At 43.4% G+C, this 13549-nt stretch overlaps 1 protein-coding gene across 4 annotated transcripts in view; it reads left to right on the forward strand.

Moving 5' to 3' along the window:
* LOC129707261 (nuclear receptor coactivator 3-like) overlaps positions 1-13549 on the forward strand; it is a 196160-nt gene that overhangs the window by 26881 nt on the left and 155730 nt on the right. For all 4 annotated transcript variants that reach the window (XM_055652168.1, XM_055652169.1, XM_055652172.1 and 1 more), the window contains exon 2: positions 12185-12277. The gene's annotated coding sequence lies outside the window, so the exon portion shown is untranslated. The remainder of the gene's footprint in view (positions 1-12184; positions 12278-13549) is intronic.

Raw genomic sequence — 13549 nt, forward strand, 5'->3', positions numbered from 1 at the left:
TATTTTCTGAATCCTGAGTGAAAACTAAATTTGTGTCGTGCCACTGTTCTGTGCCTGCATACTAGGAGTTTTCCATAGGCGGACCGGAGTCGATGAAATATGTGGTTGCTATAGGAACAGACTGCAGAATGCAGCCTCAAGGTCGGTCAGTTATGACAGTGATCGGTCTGCTCAATGTGGAGGATTGTAATAGCTGCATTTGAACAGTTTTTGGAATGTTTCTGTGCCAGAGATTCGTTGTGCACACTACATGTAAAATTCAGTTTGATAAAAATAGTAGATGTTGCCTTTCATGCCACCAACTTGGGCCCCAGTTTGCAGATATGCGTGAAAATAGAACAGAGCAACGACAAAATTGTGCAGAATTTAGATCAGGAACCATAGATTTTACACTATTCCACATAAAGAATTCAATTTTAAGTTTCATTTGAAGGTATTAAAAAATGAATTTTAAGGATATTCTGGAATTTTGTTTAAATAACAATTCATTTTAGATTATTCTAAAATATGGCAATAAAACCAAATAGCCTCTATATTCAGTGGAAGCACGAGATGTGTATGTTTGGTGGGTATTTTATTATTAGGCAGAATCTCATTCTGAGATGTTGAAAATTTCAGCTGATCTTTGTAATGATTCTTCAGTGCTTTGTTTCATTAATGTAGTTATCTTTACAAAGCTCTGTCACATTGTTAATGAATGCATTTCAGTGGCCTGGATTGTCATTTCCGTTCAGTTAAGTATATTGTCACGTGTATCGAGGTGAAAAGCTTTTGGGTGTTAACCAGCCAGAGGAAAGATGATTATAGTTGAGCCATTCAGTGGACAGATACATGATGAGGGAGTGACGTTTAGTGCAAGGTAAAGCCAGGAAAGTCCGATGAAAGATAGTCCAAAGGTCCCCAATGAGATAGATAGTAGTTCAGGTCTGCTCTCTGGCTGTGGTAGGATGGTTCAGTTGCCTGAAAACAGCTGGGAAGAAACTGGCCTTGAATCTGGAGGAATGTGTTTTCACACTTCTATACCTTTTGTCTGATGGAAGAGGGGAGAAGAGGGAGTGGCCATGGTGTGACTCGCCTTGATTATGCTGCCCGCCCTGTGAAATATAAATTGAGTCAATGGAACGGCGGTTGGCATGTGTGATGGTCTGTGCTCCATCTGCAATTTCTTGTGGTCTTGATGGAGCTGTTCCTAAATCAAGCTGTGATGCATCCTGATAAAATGCTTTCTAAGGTGCATCTGTCGAATTTGGTGAGGTTTTCCCCCTATTCTGAACATAAGCAGAGCCCATAAAGAAATAATATAGATTATGTTTTGTGTTCGAATGCCTTTTGAACAGTAGGTTGTGATAAGCTTTCGTCTATTGATTTAAAATTTCTCATTGCAACTATGCAGCGCTTTTTATAAAGTTATGCTGATCAAAATGGGTGAATGTGACAAGCAGAAGGATGCAACCAAAATCAAAGTGGTTATCGTCTGAAATTAAAGAAATAAGGCACAAATTGAACTTTTGAATATAGCTTGTATGGTTAGTTGAATTCAAATATTTTCAAAGCTTGGGTAATGTTTCCAAAGGAATAGTGTTTCTTGTTCATATTTTAAGTTTAGTACAGCTAGAGATATGAGACCATGCGTATGCTCACCAGCAGAGCACATTCAAAAGATGCTCTGGTGCTTTGAGTTTATACTGCCAATGCCTTGAGTCAAATGTTGCAACTTGCCAATTTTTTTCCCTAAGAGTTCTTCTGAAGCTTTCCGATACTTTTCTTCTGAAGAAGGATCCCAATCTGAAACATCGCCTGTCCATTTCCTCCACAGATGCTGCCTGACCCACAGAGTTTCTCAAGCACTTTGTTTAGCTCATGATTCCAACAGCTGCAATTCCCTGGGTCTCAGGGCATTTATAACAATGTGGGGGCACTTGAATCTGGGAATATCTTTTCATATGTTGCGGTGGGACCCTTAATATGCAGATAATTCCAGTCTACCTTTTATTTTTCGTATGGGTGTGTGTTTTGAATAGCTTTATAAAACAATTTTCAATTGAACTGAGTTTCAGAAAGAAATGTACAAATCCGGTGAAAGAGTGATTCATTTGCATTTCTTTTTGAGTTTTGACACTGATCTTGACACTGTGTTTACATGTATGTTTTTAATGTTTCTTTGTGTGTCTTGTGTGGGGAGGGGTAAGGGGGAAACCGTTTTGGTCGCCTCCTCCATGGAGAGGCGACTTTTTCCATGTCGCCTCCCCCGTGGCCTAACATCGAGGATCGGCGCGGCCTTTCCCGGAAAATAGCCTGGGGCTTCAGCGGCGGGCACAGCGCGGACTCTCGTCGCGGAGGGGAGTGCTCCGTTTGCTGGCCCGCGGCAGCCTGAAGCCGCGGTCTGCAGAGCTCCAGCCGGTGCGGCATCCACTGCCTGGGATCCCTCGTGGGGGACCCGGGAGGAGAAAAAGATCTGACCGCGCGGCCAACTTTTACCGCAGGCGCAGCGGGGACTTACCATCAGGAGCGGGGTCTCTCGCCGGGGACCCCTGGAGAGGAGCTCTGACTGCTGGCCCTGCAGTCTGCGGTGCTTCTGGCTGCGGCGTGGCGGGAACTTTAAATCTTCTGCAGTTGTTCAGGGCCCTGGTGACACCACACCTGAAGTATTGTGTGCAGTTTTGGTCTCCAAATTTGAGGAAGGACATTAGTTGAGGGAGTGCAACATAGGTTCACGCGGTTAATTCCCGGGATAAGTTGAATGGAGCGCCTGGGCTTATATACACGGGAATTTAGAAGGATAAGAGGGGATCTTATTAAAACATATAATATTATTAAGGGATTAGACACGCTAGAGGCAGGAAACATGTTCCCGATGTTGGGGAAGTGCAGAACCAGGGGCCACAATTTAAGAATAAGGGGTAGGCCATTTAGAACAGAGATGAGGAAAAACATTTTCACCCAGAGAGTTGTGAATCCGTGGAATTTTCTGCCTCAGAAAGCAGTGGAGGCCAATTCTCTGGATGCTTTCAAGAGAGAGTTAGATAGAGCTCTTAAAGATAGCGGAATCAAGGGATATGGGGAGAAGGCTACTGATTGTGTATGATCAGCCATGATCGCAGTGTATGGCGGTGCTGGCTTGAAGGGCGGAATGGCCTACTCCTGCACCTATTGTCTCTTGTCTATTGTGTAATGCAAATTTGTTTTTACTGAAACACCCAATAACATTGTAGCTGTTTGAGGAACTATTGTACTTTGTGGGAATGGGAAATATAGGATTTTTTTTTTTGTGACCAATGAAATTGTATTATTGATGGCCTTCATTTGCCATTTCAAAGTTATCTAGTTCCAAAACAAGTTATAGTTCAGTTTGTACAATAGATACAATCTCTATTCCGTGACAGCATAATAAGATGTAGAGAGAGGATGTATTGTTAGTTTGTAGCTTCTGACAAAATATTAAATAGTTTGTGACCCAGAGGATGTTAGTTGTATGAATAAAGAGGGACATAATGTACACATGCCCTACACCACCTCCCTCAACAACAGTCCTTTCAATTGAAAGAGGTTTGCATTCACCCCCTCCAACCGTGTCTATTGTATTTTGACGCTCTTGATGTGGCATCCTCCACATCAGTGAGATCGTGAGACTAGGTGATCACTTTGCCGAACACCACTTTGTCAGTCAGCGCCAACTTGAGTACCTGGTTGCTTGTCATTTTAATTCCCATTCCCAACCAGTCTGTCCTGTACCACCTCTGTTGCCGGAGTGAGGCCACACACAAACTGGAAGAATAATGCCTCGTATTCTGTTTGGCAATCTTACAGCCCAACGGGATGAACATTGAATTCTCTAATTTCAGGTAACCACTCCTCTCATCTACCCAGGTTTTGATTTTTCCCATCCCCACACGCTCTCCTTTCTTTCCAGTGCTCCCTCCGCCCCGTCACCCAATTCCTTTCCCCTCCTCCATCTGTTTATCTCCTCAACCTACACCTTCCTAATCTTTCTGCCATTTGCACCCGTTTGACATCCACTTATCCCCTCCAGTCTTAGTTACCATCTTTATTTAAGGAAAATCACATTTCTCTTCCTGATTTGACTCGTCTGCCAATCAACCCCACTTCACTTAGGGGCGTTACGGTGGCACAGCGGTAGACTTGCTGCCTTACAACGCTTGCAGCGGGTTCGATCCCGACATGGGGTGCTGTCTGTAGGAATTTGTACCTTCTCCCCGTGACCGTGTGGGTTTTCGCTGAGATCTTCGGTTTCCTCCCACACTCCAAAGACGTACAGGTTTGTAGTTAATTTGCTTGGTGTATGTGTTAATTGTCCGTAGTGTTAATGTGCGGGGATCACTGTTCGACGCTGACCCGGTGGGCCGAAAGACATGTTTCTGTGCTGTTTCTCTTAACTAAACTTGGATCCACCTGTTAAGTGCTAGCTCTTGACAACCCCTACCCCTACCCCTCTTTCTACAGCTATTTTCCCTCCACTCCATCAGCCTACAGAGAGGTCCTGACCCGAAACTTGAGTACCTGGTAGACCCGTTGTCTAGTAATTTCCGTTAGCAGTTGCTGGGTGATCCCCTGAGTTCCCGCAACTGTTTTTTAAATGCTGGATACTGGCAGGTAGATGGGTCTTGAGTGATGAGCCAACGTCAGATTGTGGCACAGGGATAATCTAGCCTTTACAGTGAACTCTATTGATAATTAATGACATCCTCGGAATTCGCTGGACAGATGTAATCCTTGATGGGGAAAGGGACTGGATGTTTTGGTGCTGGAGTTATGTTTGGTGCTGGAGTTATGTCCTTTTTTTCTCTCATTGACTATGTAATCTTGCAAGGGTTGAGAGTGAAAAGAGAATTAAAGGTTTCAAAGGTATTTTATTGCCACGTGTACCAATTAAGTACGGTGATATGCAAATTACCATACAACCATACTAAAAAAAAAGCAACAAGCCACACTCATAATAGTTAACAAAAACATCCACCACAGCATATTTCTCACTGTGATGGAAGGCAATAAAGCCAAAACTTCTTCCTCGTTATTCTCCCGCGGTCGGGGCAGTCGATCGATCCGTCAGGGCGATCGAAGCTCCTGCAGCCGCCGGTCGAAGCCCCCGCATTTTATGAGTATAAGATTCAAAGTGGGACAGTGATAGGGAAATTTATCATTGTTTCTCAGACTTGCAGGTATTTTGTTGAGCTCCTTTTTGGTGTAGCTTAGAGATTCAGCGTGGAAACAAGCTCTTCGGCCCACTATCCCGACCAGAGATCTCCGTACATTAGCACTTTCCTACACACCAGAGACAATTTACAATCTTTACCAAAGCCAATTAACGTACAAACTTGAACATCTTTGGAGTGTGGGAGGAAACTGGAGCTCCCGGATAAAACCTACACAGTCAAGGAGAGAACATACAAACTTCGTACAGGCAGCACCCGTAGTCAGGATTGAACCCGGGTCTCTGGCGCTTTAAGGCAGCAACTCTACTGCTGCACCACCAAGCCGACCCTCCACTGTGCCACCATGCTGCCCTTGTTGAATTATTTGTAACTTTAAATTATTAATACGTTTATTGTTCTTTATTAAAACAACCATTATAACAATATTAAGAAAAAACACAGCTTTAGTACCTGAATTGGTGCTGTTTTCCCCCCACCTCTGGACGAACAAGCAGTAAGGAGAAGTTTTGGAGACGCCACTAAAGCCGTCCTACTCATTTTCAGCATTCTACCCTTTGCTCGTGCCGTCGATCTTAATCTCCAGCTTTTCTTCTGCTCCATGTACTCCATGCTGAGCTAACTAGAGTTGAATTCTGAACTAGTGCTGGGGTGAGAAGTTGTGACTTTGTGTCTGCAAACAGCATTTGGCACTTCTGGTTATGTCCCAAACTAAGCTCCAGTTATGGATCTTGGAGACTGACCACAGGCAGAGTCAAAAACAATTAACTGCTATGTTGTCAGCTCAGGAATTCTACCTACTTTTGGTTGCACACTATCATTGTGTGTCGTCATGTTTTGCAGTCTCCAGAGAAGAAATATTAGTCTTGTACTCCCCTGTAGGGAACTTTAAACTGTAGTTGAAGGTGTTATGGTGTTTTTAGGTAAAGTGCTATGGGTACAGGGGTTAGGCCACTAATCGGGGAATTTCAGCTTCATAGCGCTGTGTAATATGATAAGCAAAGTAGTGAAAATTAAGAGGTAAGCATACTGAAAGTATTGCCTTCCTCTAAACTGTAAGCTACTGATGGTACAGGTGCACAACCTTTTATCCGGTGTTCCGGAAACCGAAAAACTCCGAAAACCGGCCATTTTTTCCAGATGTCGTCTGCGCACCAAAGCTCGCGTTTGGTGCCAAACTTGACCCGAAACGACCCACGGTCAACCCAGGTCTGTACTACTGTAGCGGCTGCCCCCTCCCCGGAGACCGGGAGACGCTTAAACATCTGTAAATCATTGCCTAAATGTTAGTCAGTTAGTTTGGAGGGCTTTTATGTGAAGGGGGGTGAAGGGGTAAACTTTAATTCTTAGCCCCCTACCTAGTCGGAGAGGCGGGGAGCGGTCAATGCCTTACCGGGTCGCCGTGCAGTAAGCTCCGCAGCGCTGTGGCTGGTGGGGCTGCGGGCGGCGCCGGTTGTAGCTCCGACCCCGGCAACTCTACCCCTGGCTGCGAGGCGCTCCAAATCCAGCGTGGCCCGCGGCCGCACGCCCCAGCTCCGCGAATGTCGGGAGTCGGCGGCGTCGCAGCGCTGGGATAGCAATGCCTTACCGGGTCGCCGTGCGGCAAGCTCCGGAGCGCTGTGGCTGCCGACTCCCAACGTTCGCGGAGCGTCGCTGGATTTGGAGCCGCGCAGCCAGGGGTAGAGTTGCCGGGGTCGGAGCTCCAACCGGCGCCGCCCGCGGCCGGACGGAGCCCCCAGCTCCGCGAGGTTGGGAGTCGCCGACCAGGTAGGGGACTAAGAATTAAAGTTTCTCCCTTCACCCCCACTCCACCACCACCACCACATAAAATCCCTCCAAACTAACTGACTAACATTTATGCAATGATTTACAATGATTCTCCCGGTCTCCGGGGAGGAGGCAGCTGCTCCAGACTTTTCAAGCCGCCCGCGCTACCTACCTAATCTACGCTAAAAATGTTCCATTCGGAAATCCGAAAATGTCAGAAATCCGACAAGTGTCTGGTCCCAAGGCTTTCGGATAAAAGGTTGTGCACCTGTATTACATTGACAATCTGCAGAAGCGTGGAGATTGCACTCAATGCCACTCTTGCGTGCCTGACGTTTTTAAGTTGCTAGTTAAGACTTGGATGTGTCTAACTTGCTTGAGCTTTTTGAAGGGCTGAATTATCTTTTCTGTCCCCTTTCTACCAGTTTTGTTGTTCAGTGAATCATAATAATACAGCAAGGAAGTTCAAGCCATGGTGTTTATCAACTTTCCCATTCTTTAGAACCTTTTGATTGCTACTTGGCACAGAGGATCTTTTGACCTGTGCAGAGCCACTTCATAAAATTCAATGGAAAGTAACTATTTGATCTAGTTTTGTGTCATTTTACATCATTTTTCTGCTATAATATTGATGCTTTGATCAAGGTATTTGCATTTTTATTACATGTTTAGAGACCAGAGGATTTTTCTCTGGCATAGCTCCCCTATCCGAGCATTTGAACGCTGGAGGGTTTCTTTCCTCATCTGACTAATAACTTCTATTTCCTGGGTTTTTAAGATTTTATTTTTTTCCTTTAATTCCCAGGATTTTACATTTAAAAATCAATTGGCATTAAGAGCTGCAGGGTCTGAATGTATATGCAAACAATGGTGAGACTGTTGTGGAATGTCACAGTTAATTTTGGACACAGTGGTGGGTTTGTTGCTTCATCGTACGCACCAGGAAGGTTAACCAGTTCATTATCTCATTTTGTTTTGGATACTCGCCCTTTGTGATGAGGGTAGCTTCTTTCATGTGTGGGCCATCCCTATGTTACTTGTTGTCAGTATTTTAACAAAATGAGCCATCCATGTGTGGGGTCAGACATTTTTTTTCCGGCAAAGATCAGTAAGGCCCAGTTACTGGTTACAAGTCGAGAGATAAATGGGTAAATGAATCACTTCTTGATTTGCGAAAGCCTTTCCACTTTGTGTAAGGCATGAACCAGAAGTGATAGAAAATGCTTGTTTGCCTGTGTGCATTTCCAACAATACAATTTCCAACTCCAATGTCCATGATAAAGAAGTGTTAAAGATTTATATTTGCCATGTGCACTGCCCATAAATCAATTAATGACAATAGAAGACTTGAGGCACTTTAAAATACAAGAAGGAAGTCTTAAATGAATATCAGTCTGGTGGAGTGCAAGCATATGAAGATGTACCAAATTTAGACAAATGAAAAATTGATAAAGAGATGATCCCAGATAGGCAAGTAACGATTAAAATTGTTACATTTGGTTTGGATGGATGCATCTGATGTTGCCAAGGGAAGAGACAGAATTGCAATATGGCTGAGAAATAGGCTAAATAACAAGAAACAGTACTTGTTGTGGAAAGTGGAGGTAAGTATATGGGGACCATATACAGTGCCCTCCATAATGTTTGGGACAAAGACCCAGAGTTTATTTATTTGCCTCTGTACTCCTCAATTTGAGATTTGTAGTAGAAAAAAACACATGTGGTTAAAGTGCACATTGTCAGATTTTAATAAAGGCAGTTTTTATACATTTTGGTTTCACCCTATAGAAATTACAGCTGTGTTTATACATAGTCCCCCCATTTCAGGGTACCATCATGCTTGGGACACAGCAATGTCATGCAAATGAAAGTTGCCATGTTTAGTACTTTGTTGCATATCCTTTGTATGCAATGACTGCTTGAAGTCTGCAATTCATGGACATCACCAGTTGCTGGGTGTCTTCTCTGGTGATGCTCTCCCAGGCCCGTATTGCAGCCATCTTTAGCTTCTGCTTGTTTTGGCGGCAAGTCCCCATCAATTTTCTCATCAGCATATAAAAGGCATGCTCATTTGGGTTCAGATCAGGTGATTGACTTGGCCGCTCAAGCATTGACCATTTTTTAGCTTTGAAAAACTCCTTTGTTGCTTAAGCAGTATGTTTGGGATCATTGTCGTGCTACAGAATGAACTGCTGGCCAATGAGTTTTGAGGCATTTGTTTGAATTTGAACAGATAGGATGTGTCTATATGCTACTACCATCAGCAGTTGTATCATCAATGAAAAAAAATGAGTCAATACCTTCAGCAGCCATACATGTCCAGGCCATAACACCCCCACCACTGTGTTTCACAGATGAGGTGGTATGCTTTGGATCTAGGGCAGTTCCTTCCCTCCTCTATACTTTGCTCTTGTCATCATTCTAATATAAGTTAATCTTCATCTCATCTGTCCACAAGACCTTTTTTCCAGAACTGTGGTTGCTTTTTTAAGTACTTGGCAAACTGCAACCTGGCCATCCTATTTTTACAGCGTACCTGCAGTTTTCATCTTGCAGTGTAGCCTCTGTATTTCTGTTCATTAAGTCTTCTGCGGTCAGTGGTCATTGACAAATCCACACCTGACTCCTGAAGAGTGTTTCTGATCTGTCGGATGGGTGTTTGGGGATTTTTCTTTATAATAGAGAGAATTATTCTGACGTCAGCTGTGGTGGTCTTCCTTGGCCTGCCAGTCCCTTTGCGTTTAGTAAGCTCACCAGTGCTCTCTTTCTTCTTAATGATGTTCCAAACAGTTGATTTTGGTAAGCCTAAGGATTGGCTGATGTCTCTAACAGTTTTATTCTTGTTTCTCAGTCTCATAATGGCTTCTATGACTTTCATTGGCACAACTTTGGTCCTCGTTGATAAACAGCAATAAAAGTTTCTAAAGGTGATGGAAAGACTGGAAGAAAGACTAGGTGCTGAGAGCCCTCTTATACCTGCATTAAGGAGGCAATTAAACACACTTGAGCAATTACAAACCGTGTGCGGGCGTAGCGTTGAAGGACGAGAAGCTGAAGCAAAGAAGTGGAAGCCAAATAACCGGACGGAAACAAAGCCGAAAAGCCAAATAACCACAAGGGCAGGACGTCTAAAAGCCAACTAACCAAAAGGCTGCTGGGCCGAAAAGCTAACTAACCGAAAGGCCACGTTGAAGCCAACTCACCGAAAGGCCGCTGTGCCGAAAAGCCAAATAACCGACATCACGTCGCCGGGGGGCGGGACTTGTCAGCAATTGGTGCGCTTTCGACCCACAGCCTGTCACAGTGCGGCCGCACGGGGGAGACGTGGCGGAGGGCGGTCGTGGCCGTGGGAGAGTGGGGGCTGTCCCAGGGGATGCGCTCCGGCCACTTACAACTTGGTACTCGGGTTCAGAGTGCCCAGTCACCCTCCAGCCCAGGGCGGTCTTGCATGGGGAAAATGACCCCCACCCACCTGTCTCCCCCGGTCAGTGATGTGATGGACGCGGGAGTCTGGAGCAATCACCGACAAGTCCCGCCCCCCCCGGCAACTTCATGTCTGTTTTTGGCACAGCGGCCTTTCGGTTAGTTGCCGTTTCGGAATAGCGGCCTTTCGGTGAGTTCGTTTTTAGGTGTCCCACCCTTTTGGTTAGTTGGCTTTTAGGCGTCCTGCCCTTTTGGTTATTTGGCTTTTCGGCTTAGTACGCTTTCGGTTATTTGGATTTTCAGCTTTGTTTCCGTTCTGTTATTTGGCTTCCATTTCTTTGCTTCTACTTATCATCCTTCGTCGCCATGTCCGGGTACCATTACAAACACCGGTGAAGCCATGTGTCCCAAACATTATGGTGCCCTGAAATAGGGGAACTATGTATATACACAGCTGTCATTTCTACACGGTGAAACCAAAATGTGTAAAAATACCCTTTAACAAGATCTGACAATGTGCACTTTAGCCACATGTGATTTTTTTTTTTTTTTTCTATTACAAATCTCAAATTGTGGAGTACAGAGACAAATAATTAAATGATGGATCTTTGTCCCAAACATTATGGAGGGCACTGTACTTCCACTGGTAGATACGAGGACCATTTTTAGATTATTAATTCAGATTTGCATATGAAGTATAATTTCCAAATTTGCTGGTGTGAACACTGGAAGGTAGACACAAAATGCTGGAATAACTCAGCGGGAGGTAGTATTAATCTTCAAGGAGACATTGACAGGTTGGTGGAATAGGGAGGTAGGTGGATGAAGTTTAATGTTAAGATATAATCGTTTGCATTTTGCTATAAAGAATGAAAAGTGGCAATATCAATTGTTGAAACTGGCTTTTAAAAAAAAAAAGCATACTGGATCTTGTGCTTTCAAAAGAGATATAGTAGAGCAGTAGACCAAAGAAGTCATGAAGCTTTATAAAACACTTGATCTGCTGTTGGAGTATTGTGTCCAGTTCTGGGTGCTATTAAAGGAACAAGGTGCATATATTTGAATCCAGTTTAACCAAGCGACTTGTGGTTGAGATACTTCAGTTATCTGGAAAATTGTGGAATCTGCGCTGGTTGTTTTGGAATAGAAGATGTTGCCATGGAATGTGAGATGTCAAAATCACGAAGTGCGTGAATAGGGTAGATTACGCAATGCTGTTCCTGTTGGTGGAGGTATCAAGAACCAAATGACGTAGAATTAAGGTGAAAGAAGCTTTGTGTGATGACATTTACACAGCAAATGTTTAGGGTCTGAAATGCAGTGTCAGCAGTTATAATGGGCAGAGAGCTGGATAAGTAACAGTAACCTTAGAATTTCTGGGGTAATAGATACTGGAAAGAGTAGACCATTATCCAGGGCTTCTGACAATTGTGCAGCACTGGCTTCAGGTAGGGTAGTTTTACCCTGTTACCAATTTGGTGGAGAAGAAAAAATGTTATTTAAAGCAATATTTACTATCTTGAGGCTCTGATATCTAATTCTATCAATTCTGAATATAATTCTGAGTCAAGGCTTTGGTTTGTAAGTGTGCTTTTAAAGCAGATGCAATGTACCTCTGTAGTCAATAGCAAAGTGTAGCTGTTGGACTTCATAGCCATGTTGGATGCCAGAAATACGATTGATTTCAAAAACCCATCCATTTATGAAGAGTTCTTAAAAATTTGAGTTCAGAATTTGCACACACCAGAAATTTCAGACCTTATTTATAAAATTCAATAAAATAAACATTCTGACCTATCGTTAATTGAGTTTTTATTTGATTACAGGATGTGTATATCACCGGCAAAGCTGGCATTATTGAAAACCCCTAATTGCTCCCCAACTGAGAAGACAATTAAGTTGCACGTAGACCAGATCAGGTAAGGATGGTGGATTCCACGTCTCTCTTTCTTTGCAGCACACTACAAAGATGTCAGAAAGAAAGCTAATAATGCCTCTACTTCCTTTGAGGATTGAGAAGATTTGTTGAACACTCTATTGCACTTCAATTAGAGGGCATACTGAAGGGTTGCATCATGGTTTGGTAACGACTCTCCTGGAATGGGGGTTGCAAAATGTGCTAGATATTGCCCAGTCAGTCATGGGTAGTGAATTCCTCACCATTGGAGGAACCTACAGGAAGCACTGCTTCAAAAAGACAGCAAAGATCCACATGCTCTCAATTCACTGCCACCATGGGGAATAAAGTACAGGAGCCTGCAAATGGTGACCACCAGGTTCCAGCACAGCTCCTTGCCAGTGGCCATCTCGCTCTTGAACACTAAGCTGCAACCTGAACTCCATACAACTATGATCTACGTTTTAGTTGTACTCTGTACATCGGTTTTGCACTATTATGGTCTGGTTACCCAGCACTACTAATTATTAATGTATTTTACTATTGATTATTGTATCTTTATTTGTTGTGTTATTGCATAAATGTAGCTTGTTGGAAGGGGATGAGAAAATGGGATAACAGAACTAGTGTCAATGGGTGGTCGAAGGTTGGAATGGGCCACAGGGCCTGTTTCCATGCTGTATCTCTGAAAACTGAAACCCAGAGAAGGTCATTTGTGCCTATTTCACCTATCAGTAATGTCATTGTTTTGTTTTAGTTAAACTGCACTTTCTTGAATGACCTTTGATTCTCTTAAAGTACAAAAAACATTTGATATCTGTCCTGATGCACTGGTAACAGCCTCCACTGCCCTTGTGGGTAATTTTCAAAGGCACCACCCTCTGGGTATCACAGCTGAACCAAGCTTTGTCGACCATTGTGCAGATGTTCATTGCCTTATGATATCACATCTTGAACATTGATATTATTAAACAAGAATGAAAGGAGAGTTTTCAAATAAAGTGTGTGTTACAGGTATGATGATAATGGCATAATAAAATGGAGACCATTGTGTTAATAAATATAACTGAATCTTGCCCTCCCCACAGATGGTTCTTGTTCCATCTCACAGAATTGAGACTTTCAAGATCATCTGTATTGTCATTCATACAATTTCCCTGCACACCTATTGTAATATTTTAGCTACTTAATTGCCTTTTTCAACTAGCATTAAATTCATCCTTCTACTTTACGGTTTCCTTCACCTTAATTTTAAATTATGCATTCATAGAATCATCATCTGCTTTTGGCTATC

Source organism: Leucoraja erinacea, chromosome 21 (assembly GCF_028641065.1).
Source record: "Leucoraja erinacea ecotype New England chromosome 21, Leri_hhj_1, whole genome shotgun sequence".
NCBI lineage: Eukaryota > Metazoa > Chordata > Chondrichthyes > Rajiformes > Rajidae > Leucoraja > Leucoraja erinaceus.